The sequence below is a fragment of the Hyla sarda genome, chromosome 9, assembly GCF_029499605.1.
Source record: "Hyla sarda isolate aHylSar1 chromosome 9, aHylSar1.hap1, whole genome shotgun sequence".
NCBI classification, from domain to species: domain Eukaryota; kingdom Metazoa; phylum Chordata; class Amphibia; order Anura; family Hylidae; genus Hyla; species Hyla sarda.
The window spans coordinates 171,891,176-171,912,170 of NC_079197.1; the positions used below are offsets into that span (position 1 = coordinate 171,891,176).

The 20,995-nt window shown below is 43.5% G+C and overlaps 1 protein-coding gene across 7 annotated transcripts in view; it reads right to left on the reverse strand.

Moving 5' to 3' along the window:
* The window catches only part of SLC39A7 (solute carrier family 39 member 7), an 82,235-nt gene that overhangs the window by 58,496 nt on the left and 2,744 nt on the right, over positions 1–20,995 (reverse strand). For 3 of the 7 annotated variants that reach the window (XM_056540379.1, XM_056540378.1, XM_056540380.1), the window contains exon 2: positions 7,320–7,560. The exons of 3 other annotated variants lie outside the window; for them this stretch is intronic. The gene's annotated coding sequence lies outside the window, so the exon portion shown is untranslated. Of the gene's footprint in view, positions 1–7,319; positions 7,938–20,995 lie in introns of those variants that run through there. One more of the 7 variants, XM_056540377.1, reaches the window with a different exon arrangement.

Genomic DNA, 20,995 nt, shown 5'->3' on the forward strand with positions numbered 1-20,995 from the left:
CCTGGTTGGGAAACACTGTTTTAGGCCAGTGTTTCCCAACCAGGGTGCCTCCAGATGTTGCAAAACTACAACTCCCAGCATGCCTGGACAGCCAAAGGCTGTCTAGGCATGCTGGGAGTTGTAGTCTTGCAACATCTGGAGGCACCCTGGTTGGGAAACACTGTTTTAGGCCAGTGTTTCCCAACCAGGTTGCCTCCAGATGTTGCAAGACTACAACTCCCAGCATGCCTAGACAGCCTTTGACTGTCCAGGCATGCTGGGACTTGTAGTTTTGCAACATCTGGAGGCACCCTGGTTGGGAAACACTGGCCTAAAACAGTGTTTCCCAACCAGGGTGCCTCCAGATGTTGCAAAACTACAAGTCCCAGGTTGGGAAACACTGTGCCCGGCCTCCGCCCCACCTTACTGTAAGGGCATGCTGGGAGTTGTAGTCCTGCAGCTGGGGGCAGGGGACAAGCTTGTCACTTGCCCACACATCTCCTGCACCACACAACTACAACTCCCAGCATGTCCTTACTGTAAGGGCATGCTGGCAGTTGTAGTCGTGCGGGGCGGGAGATGTGTGAGCAGGTGATAATAAATGTACTAACCCATTTTTTTTTGTTTTCTTCTCATTTCAGATCCGTGTATCCTGTGGACTCCTTCGGATTCGGTGGACTACTTCGATGACCAGCGTTTTTCTTTGTTTGATTTTAATAAAATGGTTAACGAGGGCTTGTGGGGGAGTGTTTTTTGTAATAACATTTTTTTTAAACCTGTTGTGTTTTTTTTCTTACTTTACTAGACAGGCTTAGTAGTGGAAGCTGTCTTATAGACAGAGTCCATTACTAACCTGGGCTTAGTGTTAGCCACAAAAACAGCTAGCGCTAACCCCCTATTATTACCCCGGTACCCAACGCCACAGGGGTGCCGGGAAGAGCCGGTACCAACAGGCCTGGAGCGTCAAAAATGGCGCTCCTGGGCCTAGGCGGTAACAGGCTGGCGTTATTTAGGCTGGGGAGGGCCAGTAACAATGGTCCTCGCCCACCCTGGGAACGTCAGGCTGTTACTGTTTGGTTGGTATTTGGCTGAGAATGAAAATAGGGGGGACCCTATGCGTTTTTTTTTTAAATAAATAATTAAATATATTAAAAAAACACATAAGGTCCCCCTATTTTTATTCTCAGCCAAATACCAACCAAACAGTAACAGCCTGACGTTACCAGGGTGGGCGAGGACCATTGTTACTGGCCCTCCCCAACCTAAATAACGCCAGCCTGTTACCACCTAGGCCCAGGAGCGCCATTTTTGACGCTCCAGGCCTGTTGGTACCGGCTCTTCCCGGGGGTTAGCGCTAGCTGTTTTTGTGGCTAACGCTAAGCCCGGCTTAGTAATGGGCTCAGTCTATAAGACAGCTTCCACTACTAAGCCTGTCTAGTAAAGTAAACTAAAAAAAAACACAACAGGTTTAAAAAAAAAATTATTACAAAAAAACACTCCCCCCACAAGCCCTCGTTAACCATTTTATTAACATCAAGCAAAGAAAAACGCTGGTCGAAGAAGTAACCAAAAAAAAAAAAAAGTGTAAGTACATTTAGGGAGAAAAAAACTGTGTTAAAAAAATGTAATAAACACACACACACACACTAAACGCCGTTTACCACTTCTGAGCCATGATTACAATTTACAGTGATCCCTCAACTTACAATGGCCTCAACATACAATAGTTTCAACATACAATGGTCTTTTCTGGACCATCGTAAGTTGAAACCAGACTCAACATACAATGCTACAGACAGTCCAGATCTGTGAAACGTGTCAATGGCTGGAAGAACCAACCAATCAAAATGGACATTCACTGGTAAAACCCTGTATTACTGAAGTGTATGCACTGACTGGTGTCTGGTATTACATGTTCTGTACACTTTACCTGTATCAAGGTTAGCTGCTCTTTTGGACACCAGGTGAGGGCGACTCCATTACTTGTTTGGGACATTGTGTGTACTGTACAGGACCCCTGAAGAAGCTCCTGTCCTCTACATAGACCAGTGTTTCCCAAGCAGGGTAGATCAGTTGACAAAGGCCACCTGGCCAAAACGCGTCCTGCGAGTCGCTTTATTATCTTGCTTATGGATTAATAAAACCATTATTATTCAGCATTCAAAGTGAGTGCCGGGATTTCTTCCATTTACCATTTCCCAAGCAGGGTGGCCCCATCTTTTGCAAAACTACAACTCCCAGCATGCCCGGACAGCCTTTGGCTGTCCAGGCATGCTGGGAGTTATAGTTTTGCAACAGCTGGAGGCTCCCTGCTTGGGAAACATTGACATAGACAGTAATTTACAGCTCCCAGCAGATCTTTATTACTTTTATATGTAAGGATTTGCTTTATCTATATTAGTTATCTACTTACTTTTCTTTGTCACTTTTTCCTATTTTGGATGACATTTTGGTGCCTTTATAACCAATTACCACGTTTCCATAGAGTTATGGTCTCAACATACAATGGTTTCAACTTACAATGGTTGTCCTGGAACCAATTAATATTGTAACTTGAGGGAACACTGTAGTTATTGAATTATTTAGATGTGGTGAAAAAGCTAAAAAAAAAAAACCTCAAAAACAAAAGATCCAGAAGGAAACCTAGCAGCCAAACCTATTCAGACAGCAGGAAAAAGGAACAGACTATTTTTTCTACTACATGAAGTAAATTTCCCACTTTTGCCTATGTGTGCCAAATTTATTAATGCCGTGCAACAATTTAGTAAATTTGTCGCACATAGTCAAAAATGAAGTAGAAAAAAACAGGGTAAAAACCAGACTACATAGTAAAAGATTAGTAAATGCCCCTCATAGTAGTTATACTCTTGTATATAGGAGACAGTATTATAGTAGATATATTCTTGTACATCGGAGCAGTATTATAGTAGTTATATTCTTGTACATCGGAGCAGTATTATAGTAGTTATATTCTTGTATATAGGAGCAATATTATAGTAGTTATATTCTTGTATATAGGAGCAGTATTATAGTAGTTATATTCTTGTATATAGGGTTCAGTATTATAGTAGTTATATTCTTGTCTATAGGAGCAGTATTATAGTAGTTATATTCTTGTATATAGGAGCAGTATTATAGTAGTTATATTCTTGTATATAGGAGCAGTATTATAGTAGTTATATTCTTGTATATAGGGGGCAGTATTATAGTAGTTATATTCTTGTATATAGGAAAAGTATTATAGTAGTTATATTCTTGTATATAGGAGCAGTATTATAGTAGTTATATTCTTGTATATAGGGTGCAGTATTATAGCAGTTATATTCTTGTATATAGGGGCAGTATTATAGTAGTTATATTCTTGTATATAGAGGCAGTATTATAGTAGTTATATTCGTGTATATAGGGGGCAGTATTATAGTAGTTGTATTCTTGTATATAGGAGGCAGTATTATAGTAGTTATATTCTTGTATATAGGAGCAGTATTATAGTAGTTATATTCTTGTATATAGGAGCAGTATTATAGTAGTTATATTCTTGTATATAGGAGGCAGTATTATAGTAGTTATATTCTTGTATATAGGAGCAGTATTATAGTAGTTATGTTCTTGTATATAGGAGCAGTATTAAAGTAGTTTTATTCTTGTACATCGGTGGCAATATTATAGTAGTAATATTCTTGTATATAGGAGCAGTATTATAGTAGTTATATTCTTGTATATAGGAGCAGTATTATAGTAGTTATATTCTTGTATATAGGAGCAGTATTATAGTAGTTATATTCTTGTATATAGGAGCAGTATTATACTAATTATATTCTTGTGTATAGGAGCAGTATTATAGTAGTTATATTCTTGTATATAGGAACAGTTATATAGTAGTTATATTCTTGTATATAGGAGCAGTATTATAGTAGCTATATTCTTGTACCTGGGAGCAGTATTATAGTTGTTATACTCTTGTATATAGGAGCAGTATTATAGTAGTTATATTCTTGTATATAGGAGCAGTATTATAGTAGTTATATTCTTGTATATAGGAGTCAGTATTATAGTAGTTATATTCTTGTATATAGGAGCAGTATTATAGTAGTTATACTCTTGTATATAGGAGCAGTATTATAATAGTTATATCAAAGTCCAAAGAAAAAGGGGAAAAGTGGCACCAAAGAGCAAATATCCCTGTTCAATAATGAAATCCTGAGGCAATACAATCAGGGCTATCCAGAAGATTTGAAATACTGCTGTACCTGGGGGTGCAGGTGTAATATCAGATAACATCAAACATCGAGGAGAAGAAGGTGAAAAGACCGCACTCACCCACTGTACTCGCTGGTGGATTGCAGATTTATTCAGAATGCAAAAAGCAATTCCATATGGTGGAGGACGTGGAGGGGATAAAAAGCCAAACGGACTAGTTTCGCGCCAGCCGGCGCTTTCTCTGACTGGGCTACCAGTAGCTCTTTAACAGACGTAAAGCATCCATAGCATCCAGTGCAGCAGGTTACACACCCCGGATAGTCCGGACAGGAAAATCTGACTTACAGCCGAGTAGACAGTGCCTGGTGCTCCTCTCTTCATTACAATTATAGTAGTTATATTCTTGTATATAGGAGCAGTATTATAGTAGTTATATTCTTGTATATAAGAGGCAGTATTATAGTAGTTATATTCTTGTATATAGGAGGCAGTATTATAGTAGTTATATTCTTGTATATAGGAGCAGTATTATAGTAGTTATATTCTTGTATATAGGAGCAGTATTATAGTAGTTATATTCTTGTATATAGGAGCAGTATAATAGTAGAAATATTCTTGTATATAGGAGTTATATTCTTGTATTCTTGTATATAGGAGAAGTATTATAGTAGTTATATTCTTGTATATAGGAGCAGTATTATAGTTGTTATATTCTTGTATATAGGAGCAGTATTATAGTAGTTATATTCTTGTATATAGGAACAGTTATATAGTAGTTATATTCTTGTATATAGGAGCAGTATTATAGTAGTTATTTTCTTGTACATAGGAGGCAGTATTATAGTAGCTATATTCTTGTACCTGGGAGCAGTATTATAGTTGTTATATTCTTGTATATAGGAGCAGTATTATAGTAGTTATATTCTTGTATATAGGAGCAGTATTATAATAGTTATATTCTTGTATATATAGGAGCAGTATTATAGTAGTTATGTGGAGAGTAGATGGAGAGATATATATAGTAGTTATATTCTTGTATATGTATATAGGAGCAGTATTATAGTAGTTATATTCTTGTATATAGGAGTCAGTATTATAGTAGTTATATTCTTGTATATAGGAGCAGTATTATAGTAGTTATATTCTTGTATATAGGAGCAGTATAATAGTAGAAATATTCTTGTATATAGGAGCAGTGTTATAGTAGGTATATTCTTGTATATAGGAGTTATATTCTTGTATATAGGAGAAGTATTATAGTAGTTATATTCTTGTATATAGGAGCAGTATTATAGTTGTTATATTCTTGTATATAGGAGCAGTATTATAGTAGTTATATTCTTGTACATGGGAGCAATATTATAGTAGTTATATTCTTGAACATGGGAGCAGTATTATAGTTGTTATATTCTTGTATATAGGAGCAGTATTATAGTAGCTATATTCTTGTACATGGGAGCAGTATTATAGTTGTTATATTCTTGTATATAGGAGCAGTATTATAGTAGTTATACTCTTGTATATAGGAGTAGTAGTATAGAAGTTATATTCTTGTATATAGGAGTAGTATTATAGTAGTTATATTCTTGTCTATAGGGAGCAGTATTATAGTTGTTATATTCTTGTATATAGGACCAGTATTATAGTAGTTATCTTCTTGTATACAGGAGCAGTATTATAGTAGTTATATTCTTGTATATAGGAGCAGTATTATAGTAGTTATATTCTTGTATATAGGAGGCAGTATTATAGTAGTTATATGTGCAACACAAATAGAGAAACATAGCCGCACATCCACCATTTGTATTTTGATCTACTTGCTTCTCAGCATAATTTAAAAAACTAACAGGTTGTTATACATTTTGATCAAAAAGTACAAGCCCACTCGCCACGTCAAGGCCATCTAATCAGAGTGGGTCCCTAACCTGACACTAGCGTAGCGCTGGGTTGCGACCACTGCCTCTGAGACACCAAGCCCATAGGGGGAACGACCCAGTGGCCAGGCAGTTCCCTCTTGGGGCCTCGGTATAGCCTCCATGTCCCTCATGATACCCTCTGGTTTACCCTGTTTTGTTAGTACTGGTTGACGGGGTGAGCTGGGCCCTTAGGGAGGTACTGTTCTTTCTGTATGTGTTATCTCGCCGATGGCAATGTTTGTTAACCTTATATGCAAAAAATGTAATAAATACTTAAAAAAAAAAAAAGTACAAGCCCACTCGTCACGTCAAGGCCTGTTAACAACCTGTTAGTTTTTTAAATTATGCTGAGAAGCAAGTAGATCAAAATACAAATGATGGCTGTGCGGCTATGTTTCTCCATTCATGTTGTACATTTGTAGTCTCTTCTTTCTTCCATGGCCAGCACTCCACTCCACCCATTCGGTCCAGGCGCTTTTAATTAACAGGAGACTGCATAAGGGTTTCCTCCTTACATTCTCCCAGCCCTCTGGCAGGGAGCACATGGTAAGTGTTCACACTGGTGTGGTTCTCTGTGGTGGCCATTGTTTCTGTGATGCTTTGTCTGTGGAGTGGTGCAGCCCAAAGCCAGGGGCTTGGTCGCCTGGCTGCCTGGCCAATGGGTCGTCCCCCCTGTGGGCCTGGTATCTCGGAGGCAGCGGTCGCCGCCTGGCGCTACACCAGTGTTAGGTTAGGGACCCACTCTGACTAGGTGGCCTTGACGTGGCGAGTGGGCTTGTACTTTTTGATCAAAATGTATAATAACAACCTGTTAGTTTTTTAAATTATGCTGAGAAGCAAGTAGATCAAATTACAAATGGTGGATGTGCGGCTGTGTTTCTCTATTTGTGTTGTACATTTATAGTAGTTATATTCTTGTATATAGGGGCAGTATTTTAGTTGTTATATTCTTGTACATAGGGGCAGTATTATATTAGTTATATACTTAAAGGTTAGTAGATACAGTATAACAGGTCAGTAACTCAATAGACGTAAGTTCACTAGTATTGTTCTAAAATTTCACATCCATCTCTCCATTTCTCTAAGTGTGCCTGGGATAAATGTTATCTATCCAAAGATAAAATGAAATAATATAGGTTCTGCCAACAATCTTCTACCTTTATATACAGGGGACGATACTTAGCACCTTGAAACAATATGTACCTATGTCTTGTCTTTTCTCACCTTAAAGTTCTAGGTCTTCTTCTCCCTCCTCCTGCATCAGAAACTGATCTTTTATTGCCTGGAACATTGCTGCCCAGGGCACTATGTGGTACAGGTAGAAACACACCTCACCCATTATAATCAGTAAAAAAATGGCAAGAAACGTCAGAAAAATTCTGTCCGCCACATGGATAATCTTCATCTTGGTGCTGCGCTGCTCCCAGGAAATTGAGTCTGGAGAGGGTGTCAGCCTTGCAATGACCTGAAAAGCATCTTCGTCTTCATCATCATCATCATCACCATCATCATCATCATTTGGAGGGGGTGTGGGCAGAAGGGATTCAGTGTCACTGCTATTGGTGTCCATTGCCCGTCCCCAGATAGGAGGTGGCAGGAATACAGAAGTTAGAGGAATACAACAAAAATAGCAAGAGAGGGTTCAGTCCTGATGGGAACTGTGAACCTCTGACAATTGGCATCAGCATCAAATACACTGGAGGTCAGGAGATTGTACAGCTCAAAAATATAGGAAAAACACAGAGAAAGGGACTGAGCCAAACAAAAAATAACAGAGCAAGATACGGTCTAGAACACCTGACAAGAAAGAATGAAGTGGAAGTGGTGAGATTCTGAGAGGTATAATCTAAGGACGAGACAGTCATAGTCAGCAGGGAGCAGATTAGCAGCTCACGCCATGTCCATATGTTCCCTACATTTCATATTGCTGCTTTGTTCAGGAACACTTATTGCATAGAATTTTTATAGAAAATATTCTAAATAAATACATACATACATAAATAACAATAATTCTCCCGCTGTGGACTATGGCCGACATTTATCATTGTCTTTACACTGTTTTTTTGTGTCTAGAAAAGGTGCAAAAAAGGCGCAAGCAGAGTTTATTTGCGCCTTTTTTGTGCCTTATGGTTAACACATTTCTGCTGATTTTGAGTTGCAATCCACTGATTTTTGGCAATACACATGATATGAAAAGGCACAAAAAAGGCGCAAAGCCACTGAAAAGTCTCTAAAACCACACTAGCCCAGACTTAGCTTTTTGGTGTATGTGAAGAGAGAATTTTCTGAAAATGTGACCTGCGCAAAATTTATCAAATGCTCTGTGAGCATTTAATAAATTTGGTGCTCCTACACATTACAGCACACACAAAAAAAGGTGTAGAATAATGTTTCACTTACACTATAATAATAAATGCCGGCCTATGTGCTTATGGGTGTAAGTCCTGCATTCACTATTGTCCCTTTACATATATTATGCAGGGTTTCCCTCAAGTGCTGTAGAAAAGCGTCAGAAGGAAACTAATGGTAGATCTGAGCGTCAGATATGTTGTAACATTAGTTGCGGACAGTTTTAGGATGGGTTTACCAAGCTCGATCGCCAGAAACATGTGATCCTTGTCTATGACAAAACTGTCACTACACTGATACCCCATCTTACCCATGACAAAGACTGTGTTATTTCCAAAGACTTAATGTTAACACTGACCATAAAAAATGACCAGGGGTCAGAGCACTTTATTATTTCTTGTTTCTACAGACTCTACTGTATTGGCAACCCACATCTACTACTGTATATGACCCCAAAAGAGAGTAACTGCAAAACTATACTAAATATACCACAAAACTGTTACAAAAAATACTCAAGAGGACACCTTATAGGCTATGGACAACAAAGAACCTATATTGTATTGCATTGTAAATGCTTTTTGAAACTCATATATGCAGCTGGTTTTCAGCAAAAGAGTTTCTTCCCTTTGGCTCGTGCAGTTTGCATGTACAGTGATCCCTCAAATTACAATGACCTCACATTACCATATATTCTTTTCTGGACAATTGTAACGTGAAACCGGACCCCACATGCAATGCTACAGGTAGTTCTAATCCTTAATATGTCTCAATGGCTGCAAGATCTGACCAATCAGATTTAGCACTGATGGCAGCGCCTCCCTACAGTACAGTGTGGTACTAAATTGTCAAATTACTTGGCCAGGATTACTTTGGACGATTATATTGTACAGTGTCTATGTTAATTGTTCAGTTACTAGCTCCATTTTGTGTAGAGTGATTTTTAGACTAAATTTCTAAAACTTCACACATGATTTACAAGTGTAACGTATCTTTTGTTGATAACACATGTTATGGCCAGAGACAGGGACATTAGAATGTGTATTGAAGTCTACTTTCAGTTCAAAAGTATACACAGGTGAAGGTCGGCACTTCTGCGGTCTGTGGTGCACATGGAAAAATCAATGTATAATAAATAGGAAAAAGTCTCAGCACTCACCAATGTATCAAGCAAGAGTAGTTTATTCCATATCCACAATGGACAGGACGTGTTCCGGCCTCAAGCAGAGGAAGGTTTGAGGCCGAAACGCGTCCTGTTCATTGTGGATATGAAATAAACTACTATTGCTTGATATATTGGTGAGTGATGGGACTTTTTCCTATTTTGCTAAAGTATACACAAACACATTTGGGATATATCTGGATATCTAGTGATAGAGTTATAAATCTATGCCTATTCCAGATACAAAGACACTATTCATTACAGTCATGGTGTTGCTAATGGTGTATGGAGCCCACTCCATACCCAGCGACTCCTAGCTGATTTCAGTAGCTGGGGGACACCGCTAATAGCCAGAGGACTAACCTCTTCTTCCTTTATTAATTGAGCGCAGATTACACAGATTAAAGCAGTTCAATAGAACTTCATTGATCTGTATGAGGAATCTACAAAGTGTAAAAAAAAAAAAAAAATGAGTTTAATGAAGGTTTAAAAAGCACACATTAACTCCTTCCAAATTGAAAATGCACCCCCCCCCCCTTTCCATATAATAAAAATAAACATATTGTATCACCTGCTCTCCGGCCGGACACGCCGGCCGTGAGCGCCCTCTGCTTATGTCCCTGCTGCCAGCGGGGCTGGGATTTGCCTCGCGGGAATCCCAGCCCGTCACTTACCTCACTCATCTTCCACCTTTCCGTGTCCTCGCAGACCCGGCGCCCGTGCCCCCGCCTCCTAGTGCACAAGCGTGCCGGATCTTTTACTCTTAAAGGGCCAGTGCTCATTTAATCAAGTGTCTACACCTGCACCCTGTCCTTAAATATCAGCTCCTCTCTAGGTTCTCTGCCGGGTCTTTGGTTGCCTATTGCCATTGTGAAAGTCCTGTGTCTCTGTTACTGTGTACCTTGCTACCTTACCTAACCTACACCTGTGTTACCTGCCCTGACCTACTGCCATCTTGCCACGTCCTGCCAGTCTCCTTCTGTACCACACCACCTTCCAGCTACCTGTGTGGACGAGTCGTGCCAGGGGTAGCGACCTGGGTGCCGACTGCCGCAGCAAGACCATCTCGCTTTGCGGTGGGCTCTGGTGAAAACTAGCGGCATCTTAGACTCCGCTCCTGGGCACGGCTCACGTCATCATCCACACAGGCCCAGAGGATCCACCTGCCGTGACCCGTTACAGTAAGATCCGGCCATGGATCCCGCTGGGGTGCCTTTGCCAGTTGTCTCGGATCTTTTCACCGTCTTGGCTCAACAGTCGCAGCAGTTAGCCCGTCAGGCACAACAACTGAATCAACTCTCAGCCATGGTGCAACAGCTTCTTGCGCCCGGGAAACCCAGTGTATTGCTGCAGTACAAGACTACAAGAATGTGACAGGAGAAGAGGGGGGGGGGGGGGAGGGTAATGTGAAACAGGGGGGGGGGGGGGGGAATGTGACAAGGGGGGAATGTGACAAGGAGTGTGACAAGGAGAGGAATGTGAAAAGGCGGTTCAAGTATTTTCCTCTGCCAAGATGTCTTTCATTACTTCTGCTCTTTTGGACTCCGGTTCAGCTGGTAACTTCATTGGTGCCTCCCAGGTCCATAAACATCGTCTTCCAGTGTCCCGTCTTGCCAAGCCCTTCTACATCTCTTCTGTTAATGGACAAAATCTGAACTGTAAAGTGCAATTTCGCACGGAACCCCTTGTCACGGAATTTGCATTAGGAAAAAAGGAGATTTTTTAGCACTTACCGTAAAATCTCTTTCTCGAAGGATCCATTGGGGGACACAGACCGTGGGTGTATGCTGCTGTCTCTAGGAGGTATGACACTATGGCAACAAAGAAGTCGGCTCCTCCCAGCAGGATATACCCACCTCCAGGCCCTGAGCTAATCAGTTTTAGTACTAGAGCAATAGGAGAGGACCGACAGGTCAAGGAAAAAATATGAACTGTCCGAAAACCAGAAGAAAAGATATAACTGAACACACTCTCAGACAGAGAACCAAAGAGAAACCCAAAAGGGAGGGAGCTGTGTTCCTCAATGGATCCTTCGAGAAAGAGATTTTACGGTAATTGTTAAAAAATCTCCTTTTCTCTATCGGCTCCATTGGGGGACACAGACCGTGGGACGTACCAAAGCCGTCCCTTGGGTGGGCAGATAATCAGTCAGGCAGACGGCTGTTCCACTGCCGCCTGCAGCAGTTTACGGCCTAGACTAGCATCAGCCGATGCGAAGGTATGAACCCGGTTGAACCTCCAGAAAGTGTGCAAAGACGACCACGTAGCCGCCTTGCAAATCTGCGAGGCCGAGGCTTTGTTCTGGAGAGCCCAGAATGCCCCAACAGAAACGGGTAGAATGAGCCACAACCCTGAAGGGAGGAATCTTCCCCCTACAGCGATAGGCTTCCGACATGGCAGACCGGATCCACCGAGAAGTGGTGGCCTTGGAAGCAGGTTGTCCCTTACGACAACCTTCCGTAAGGACGAAAAAGGAATCGCACTGACGAAACGAAGAAGAGACAGAGAGGTAATACCTAACAGCCCAAACCACATCCAGTTTGTGGAGTAAATGCTCCTTAGAATGAGAAGGAGCGGGACAAAAGGACGGAAGAACAATGTCCTCATTGAGATGAAAGAGCGAAACAACCTTAGGCAAAAAGGAAGGATCTGGCCGGAAGATAACCTTGTCCTGGTGAAGCACCAGAAACGGAGAACGGCAGGAGAGAGCTGCCAATTCAGACACTCTCCGAATGGAGGTGATAACAACAAGAAACACCGCTTTCCAAGAAAGGAAGCTCAGGGACACCTCCCCAAGGGGTTCAAAAGGTTCACCTTGGAGTACCCCCAGAACCAGATTCAAGTCCCAAAGGGGAGAAGGTGACCGATAAGGAGGGGCAGCATGCACCACTCCTTGAAGGAAGGTCCGGACATGAGAATTAGAAGCCAGAGGACGCTGGAAAAGAATAGAAAAGGCCAAAACCTGACCCTTAAGGGAACTGAAGGACAACCCCAGTTCCAATCCCGACTGCAAGAAGGAGAAAAGACGGGGGACAGAAAAAGTAACAGGAGACAAGACCTGAGCTTCACACCAACGAAAATAAGACCGCCAGGTACGGTGGTAAATTTTCACCGAGGAGGGCTTGCGAGCCCTGAGCATGGTGCAAATGACTTGGGAAGAGAAACCACAGGCTCTCAAAACCGCGGTCTCAACCACCACGCCGTCAAATGCAGCGACTGTAAATTGGGGTGGCAAAGAGGACCCTGAGACAGCAGGTCCGAATGAAGTGGAAGGCGCAGTGGAGTGTTGTCCAGGAGCCTGACCACGTCGGCGTACCACGACCTACGGGGCCAATCTGGAGCTACCAGTATGGCGGGAACGTCCTCCGCTTTGAGCTTCCTCAGAACCCTGGGAAGGAGCAGAAGGGGAGGGAACAGAGGGCAGAGAAAATCCCGCCCAAGGAATCACTAGGGCATCCACGGCTAGAGCCAAGGGGTCCCAGAACTTTGACACAAATGAAAGGATCTTCCGATTGTGCCGAGACGCGAAGAGGTCCACGTCTGGAATGCCCGAGAGGTCGCAGATCTGCATGAAGACCTCTGGATGCAGGGACCACTCTCCGGGGTTGGCTGAGGACCGGCTGAGGAAGTCCCAGTAGAGCACACCCGGAATGTGAATCGCCAAATGGCCGGAACCTTGTTTTCCGCCCAGATGAAAACCTTTGTCACCTCGGCGATGGCTGCTGAGCTGCGAGTGCCGCCTTGCCGATTTATGTACGCTACGGCCGTGGCGTTGTCCGACTGGATGCGGAGAGGGCGGAACTGAAGCAGGGATTCCCAAAGAAGAAGACAAAGAAGAATCACCCTCAGTTCCAAGATGTTTATCAGAAGAAGGGCTTCCCAGGGAGAACAGAGGCCTTGAACCATCCAGTCCCTGAACACACCACCCCAGCCCGACAGACTGGCATCCGTTGTAACTACCTGCCAGTGGAGGGGAAGAAATGATCACCCCTGAAGAAGAAGGGGGGAGCGGAGCCACCGGAGCAGAGACTGACGGATCCGACGAGGGAGAGTAATCTTGCGACCGAGAGACAGAGGAGATCTGTCCCATCCAGAGAGAATGGCCAGTTGAAGGGGACTGTAATGAAACTGGGCAAAGGGTACGGCTTCCATGGCCGCTACCATCCGACCCAAGACTTCCATGCAATTGCAGATGGAAACTGGGGCCTGGGCCCGAAGAGAGCGGACTCCTGACAGAAGCGTCAGACATTTGTCCGGCGGACGGCAAATCCGGGCAGAGGCCGTGTTGAATTGAAGTCCCAAGAAGATCAGAGACTGGGCGGTAGAGAGGACAGACTTGTCCCGGTTGACCATTCACCCGAAACGATTCAGGGTCTGGAGAGTGAGATCCACATTCTCTAGAGTCTGGACTCTGGTGGGAACCTTGATGAGAAGGTCGTCCAGGTAAGGATCACTGAGACTCCTCTCGACCGCAACAGGGTATCACTGGCGCAAGGATCTTGGTAAAGACCTGAGGAGCCGAGGCCAGACCAAAGGAGAGGGCTATGAATTGAAAATGCCCCTCCGAAATCGCAAAGCGGAGGTACCGCTGATGGCCAGGAAATATTGGAGGTAGGCATCCTTGATGACCACCGAAGAAAGAAACTCCCCTTGTTCCATGGATGCCACTATCGAACGGAGATATTCCATTCGGAAGTGGCGGAGAAGATGACGGTTGAGATGCTTGAGGTCCAGAATTGGTCGCACAGAACCGCCTTCCTTGGGGACCACAAAAAGATTGGAATAGAAATCCCGAAAACATTCCCCTGGAGGAACGGGAACAATACTTCCTGAGCAGGGACTGGAGGGCCTCCCGAAACTGCTTCGCCAGAGAAGGAGACCGGGGGGCTCAGGACGTCTGAATGTGTGTGGTCCAGATGTCTCGAAAAAGTAAGAGACGACCTCCCACCCGAGAAAAATCGGGGGGCCTCACCTCATGCGGAAGTGGGATTGTGGTTGCCCGATTGGCCGCAAAACGGCCGGAACGGTTGGTGTCCGACTTCCAAGACGGACGCGCCCAGAATGAGGGAGCCTTTTTGTCCGTGAAGGCGCCTGCCCAGACCCCTTATTGGGGCCAAAGGTCCGAAAGGACCGGAAGGAAGAGGACTTCCTCTGGGAAGTAAAGCGAGCCTTATTTTGAGGCAACAAGTAACTCTTACCTCAGAGGCAATCTCGTCAAGGCGCTTGCCAAAAAGACAGGTACCAGTAAAAGGAAGCATGGTGAGAGACCTTTTGGAGGTGGCATCCGCTTCCCACGTCTTAAGCCACATGGAGCGGTGGAGGGCCGCTAGGAGACCCACAGCAAAGCAGCACAACGGACTGACTGCATAGAAGCTGTGCACAGAAAGTCCCCAGCTTTAGAGCATTGGAGAACCAAAGCAAAATGCTTTAGAGCATTGGAGAACCAAAGCAAAATAGTTCCTCTGGGGGGGAATCCCGCCAGGATACCCTGACTGAGTTTTGAGTACCACACCGAAAGGGCCTTGGACACCCATGCAGAGGCGAAGGTGGGAAGCAGAGAAGAGCCTGCTGCTTCAGAGGCAAACTGCGCTAAGGACACCAACTTCTTGTCTGTCGAGTCCTTAAAGGCAGCCGCATTTGCTAGCGGCAGTGTAGTAGCCTTAGAGAGGCGGGGAATTGGTGGATCCACCGAGAGAGGGGAAACCACCCTAGAGGCAAGGTCCTTGCAAGGACCCTGACCGGGTACGCGGCTCTGGCGAGGCAGCGCGACGACTCCGGGAACGTCCTCTGGAGGAGAGATGTCTGTGACCAGATGACACGGGGGGGGGGGGGGGTAAGACCCACGGGGGGAGCGCCCACGTCTACCTGAAGACTCAATGTAAGAGTCAGAAGAAGCACCCCTAGTACGCTTGTGAGAGCATGAGGCAGACCTCTTTAAGGCAGACAACACGTCACGGGAGGCCTCAGCCACCGAAAGGGAGACTTGAGTCAAGTCAGCCATATACTGGGATAGGAAGAACCCAAGCTGGAGGGGTGGCCAAATCCACCGGAACTGTAACATCTGGGGGAGCTAGGGGGTCTGGGGGAGCAGTGGAGCAGGCAGAGCCAGAGGGTTCAGCAGAACCAGGCATTTTTGAAATTACATGTCATACAGACAAAATAGTAGACTAACAGTCCAGTTGTCTGTTTAGAGAGAGGAACAGATTTGTGTCCCCTGTGGCAGTAAAGTTTTAACCCCAACACTGTAACACTCTGTCCCTGCTGTGAAGAAGCTCCGCTCTATGTAGACAGAGAGGAGAACAGACTAGCCAATAGCCGGAGACGGGCGTTCCTGGAGCAGGGGCACTGTCTGATTGGCCCATGCCACCTGTATCGCGCGCACAGCGCTGAGTGGAGGACGATTCGTGCCTCCAGTAAGCTCCGGCGGCCCTGTGGGCGGAGCTATAACGCCCCGGCCGCCGAAATGCTGGAGAAGAGAACAATAGTGGTGCCCGCTCCTTGCCCCGAGCGCACATGTCGTCCGCATATGCACTCGCGGGGAGGTGAGCGGGCAAGACTGATATGCGACGGCAGCAGTCTGCTGCCGAAGTGAAAGTAAGTTGGCGCTTCATGCGCCCGTACAGTACAAGCGCCGCGGCTGTCAGCCGCATAGTAACACACACACACACAGGAGTGCACAGTAACACACACACACACACAAGTGCAGAGAAAAACTAAGCCATTCCTTCCCAATATGCCACTGCTCTCCCCAGAATAATAAAGATTAAGCCCCCAGCACAGGCCAGCCCCATTAGACCCTGAAAGGTGGGTCTCAAACTAACATCCAAAAGATTGATATTATTTCCCCCCCACTCCAGCGAAAATATGAGGTTGAGGTTATTTGAATTAAAGAATTGCATAAACCTTTTAACATCATGCTCAGACCCCTCCCAAATTAGGAGGAGGTTGTCTATGTACCTACCATACAAACCAATCTGTCTTTATCGGTGCCATTTTGGTTTTGAGACTTTTTGATCGCTTTTTATAACTTTGGTATATGAAATGCCCAAAAATACTGAATTTGGAATTTTTTTTACGTATTCGCCATTGACCGTGCAGTTTAACTGACATTTTATTTAAAATTGTAAGGACATTTTTCAATGCAGCAATATGACATATGTTGATGTTTATTTTTATTAACATTATTTTATTTTTTTTTAAAAATGGGAAAAGGGGGGGGGGGGGGGGGGGTGATACATTAGGGAAGGGGTTAATTCACATTTATTAAAAATTTTGTACACTATACATCCAATCCTGAGATTTCCATAGCACAGCACTGTTAAGTGTTATCGTCGCTACAGTGCTCCAGGCTGCCATGGCTTCTTGGAGAATTGGAGCACCCATCGGACAGCAGGGAAGAAGGTAAGAGACTTCCCTCCATCCTAAAAGCTGATCGAGACCCCGCACTTTTGCCGAGGGTGTCCCCATAAGCTACACTGTGCTACCGCAGAGTGATTATCGGAACCTTGATTGTGGCATCTAAAGAGTTAAAGGGGTATTCCAGGAAAAAAAAAATTATATCAACCTGCTCCAGAAAGTTAAACAAATTTGTAAATTACTTCTATTAAAAAATCTTAATCATTCCAATAATTATCAGCTGCTGAAGTTGAGTTTTTTTTTCTGTCTGGCAACAGTGCTCTCTTCTGACATCTATGCTTGTCTCGGGAACTGCACAGAGTAGAAGAGGTTTCCTATTGGGATTTGCTTCTACTCTGGACAGTTCCCAAGACAAGTGTCATAAGAGAGCACAGAAAAGAACAACTCAACTTCAGCAGCTCAAAAGTACTGAAATGATTAAGATTTTTTCAAAGAAGTAATTTACAAATCTGTAATCTGGGCACAGGGTGTAAATGTACCCCCTACACTTGCTAACGATCTATGAAGTGCTCTTAGGAGCTGAGCACACTTCAAACCAAAGTCAGGTATTAACCCTTTAGATGCCAATATAAAAAATTAATTGCGGAATCTAAAAGTGTCAAAATTTAATTGCAGATAGCTCAGGGTTGCCAATCAGGGTCCCGATCAGTTCAGAGGACAGGCAGAGGTTCCTACTTGCTTCCATCCCATCCGATCAGTGCTCCATGACTGCAGGAAGCCTCAGTAGCCTGTAGTAATGGAGTGCAGACAACAATGGTCAATGCTGTTCTATGGCACAGCATTGTTTAGTGTATGCAATCAAAAGATTACATGTAATAGTCATCTATGGGGACAAAAAATAGGGGGAAAAAATTAAGAAAAATAAGTTAATAAATGTGAATAAGCCCCTTCCCTAATAAAAGTATAAATCACCCCCTTTACCAACTTTTCCAATAAAATAATGTAAACAAAAATAAACATAGTTGTGATATCTTTGTGTGAGTAAATGTCTGAACTATTAAAATATAACTTTGATTAAACCACACGGTCAATAGAACAAACTTAAAACTATACCTAAGTACAGAATTGCTGTTTTTTGGTCACTTCATAAACCATAAAAAATTATAAGAATGATCAAAAAGTTCCATCAAAACAAAAATGGTCCCGATAAAAACTAAAGATTATGGTGCAAAAAATAAAAAAAATAAAAAAGTTATAGGGGCCAGAAAAGGACAATTTTATGCATACTCATTTTCATACAAAAATTTTTTTTTATTTTTTTTTACTGTAGTAAAATAAAATAACACCTATATAAATTGTGAATTATTGTAATCCTATGGACCTACAGAATAAAGATAACCTGTCATTTTTTTTCACTGCGTTTAAACCGAAGTGCCAAAAAGTAGCAAAATGGCAAGTCTTTTTTCAATTTTGTCTCACAAATATTTTTTTTTTTTGTTTCACCGTAGAGTTTGTGGTAAAATGAGTGATGTCATTACAATTGATGGCACAAAAGAAAACAAACCCTCATATGGGTCTGTAAGTGGAAAATTGAAAAAGTTATGACTAATAGATGGCAAGGAGGAAAAAACTAAAATGCAAAAACAAAAAATCCCTGCGCTCTTAACCCTTTAAGGACAATAGACATTACATGAAGCGCACAACCCGGTGGGTCCCGGTTGCTATCAGCAGCCAGGACTTACAGCTGATACCAGACACCGCAGATCAGGCTGATGTCTAGCATTAACCCTTTAGACGCCGCAATCAAAGTTGATTGTGGCATCTAAAAATGGGAGAAAAGTTATCCCGGCTAGCTCAGTGGGATCCCAATCAGCTGAGAGGATGGCGGGAGGTCCATTACCTGGCTCCCCACTGTCTGATCATAGAAGGCTGGAGCAATGGAGCACCGAAAACAGTGATCAATGCTATGCAATGGAATAGCATTGAACAGTGTATGCAATCCAATGATTGCATGTAATACTGTAGTCCCCTATAGGGACAAAAAAAAGTGAAAGAAAAGTTGATGAATGTGAATTAACCCATTGGAATCACTCCCTTTTCCAATTTTTTAACCCCTTGAGGACCGGGCCATTTTTCATTTTTGCACTTTCGTTTTTTCCTTTTCCCCTTCTAAAAATCATAATGCTTTCAATCTTCCATCTACAGATGCATATGAAGGCTTGTATTTTGCATTACCAATTTTACTTTGTAATGACATCAATCACTTCACCACAAAATCTATTGTGAAAAAAAAATGATTTGTGGGGCCAAATAAAAAAAACAACAACTCCATTTTGTAATTTTCTTTGGCTTTTAATTCAACGTAGTGCACTTTTCTGTAAAAATTACACCTTAGGGGAGATTCTCAAAAACTACTGTAATTTCTGATCCAGCGTTATTATTCACACCTTTTTTTTTCTCCTCACATTTTTAAAAGTCTCTTATGCTGCTTTGAAAATATGTGAAAATTCATTTTTGTGCCACTTTTGGTTTTTTTTTCGCAGCCAAAATTTTTTTCCAAAATATGCATTTTTGGACTTTGGTATTTTTTTTTTTTTTACGTATATGCCATTGACCATATGGTTAAAGTAACATGATATTTTTATAGTTCGGACATTTACGCATGCAGCGATACCACATGTTTATGTTTACTTTTGTTTACACACACACACATTTTTATTAACGTTTTTTACACTATTACACTACATGCAATTATTAGATTGCATACACTGTTTAATGCTATGCCATAGCATAGCATTGATCAGTGTTATCTGTGCTCGACTGCTCTAGCCAGCCATAGCTAACTGGAGCATCGAGGGATAGATTGGACAGCGTGGAGGCAGGTAAGGGTCCTCCCGCCGTCCTTTCAGCTGATTGGGACACAGCAATTTTACCGTGGTGGTCGCGATAAGCTCAGCTGAGCTGTTGGGAAGCCATTTTTAGCATTTTAGATGTCGCAATCAACTTTTGATCACTTCATATATCATATAAAAATGAATAAAAAGCAATGAAAAAGTCCCATCACAACCAAAATGGTTCCAATAAAAACTAAAGAGCATGGAGCAAAAAATGAGCTCTCCTATAGCCTTGTATATGGAAAAATGTAATAGTTTTAGAGGTCAGAAGAGGACAATTTTCAGCATACCGTATATACTCGAGTATAAGCCGAGTTTTTCAGCACGATTTTTCGTGCTGAAAACACCCCCCTCGGCTTATACTCGAGTGAACTCCCCCACCCGCAGTGGTCTTCAACCTGCGGACCTCCAGAGGTTTCAAAACTACAACTCCCAGCAAGCCCGGGCAGCCATCGGCTGTCCGGGCTTGCTGGGAGTTGTAGTTTTGAAACCTCTGGAGGTCCGCAGGTTGAAGACCACTGCGGCCTTCGACATCATCCAGCCCCCTCTCACCCCCCTTTAGTTCTGTACAGTACTCACCTCCGCTCGGCGCTGGTCCGGTCCTGCAGGGCTGTCCGGAGAGGAGGTGGTCCGGTGGGATAGTGGTTCCGGGCTGCTATCTTCACCGGGGAGGCCTCTTCTAAGCGCTTCGGGCCCGGCCTCAGAATAGTCACGTTGCCTTGACAACGACGCAGAGGTGCGTTCATTGCCAACGTACTTCTGCGTCATTGTCAAGGCAATGCCTCTATTCCGGGCCGGAAGCGCGGAGAAGAGGCGCCCCCGGTGAAGATAGCAGCCCGGAACCACTATCCCACCGGACCACCTCCTCTCCGGGCAGCCCTGCAGCACCGGACCAGCGCCGAGCGGAGGTGAGTACTCAGAACTAAAGGGGGTGAGAGGGGGCTGGATGATGTCGAAGGCCGCAGTGGTCTTCAACCTGCGGACCTCCGGAGGTTTCAAAACTACAACTCCCAGCAAGCCCGGGCAGCCATCGGCTGTAGTTTTGAAACCTCTGGAGGTCCGCAGGTTGAAGACCACTGAGGGCGAATGATGAGAGGAGGATGATGAAGGGGGGGGGGGTGGGATGATGACAAGAGGATGAT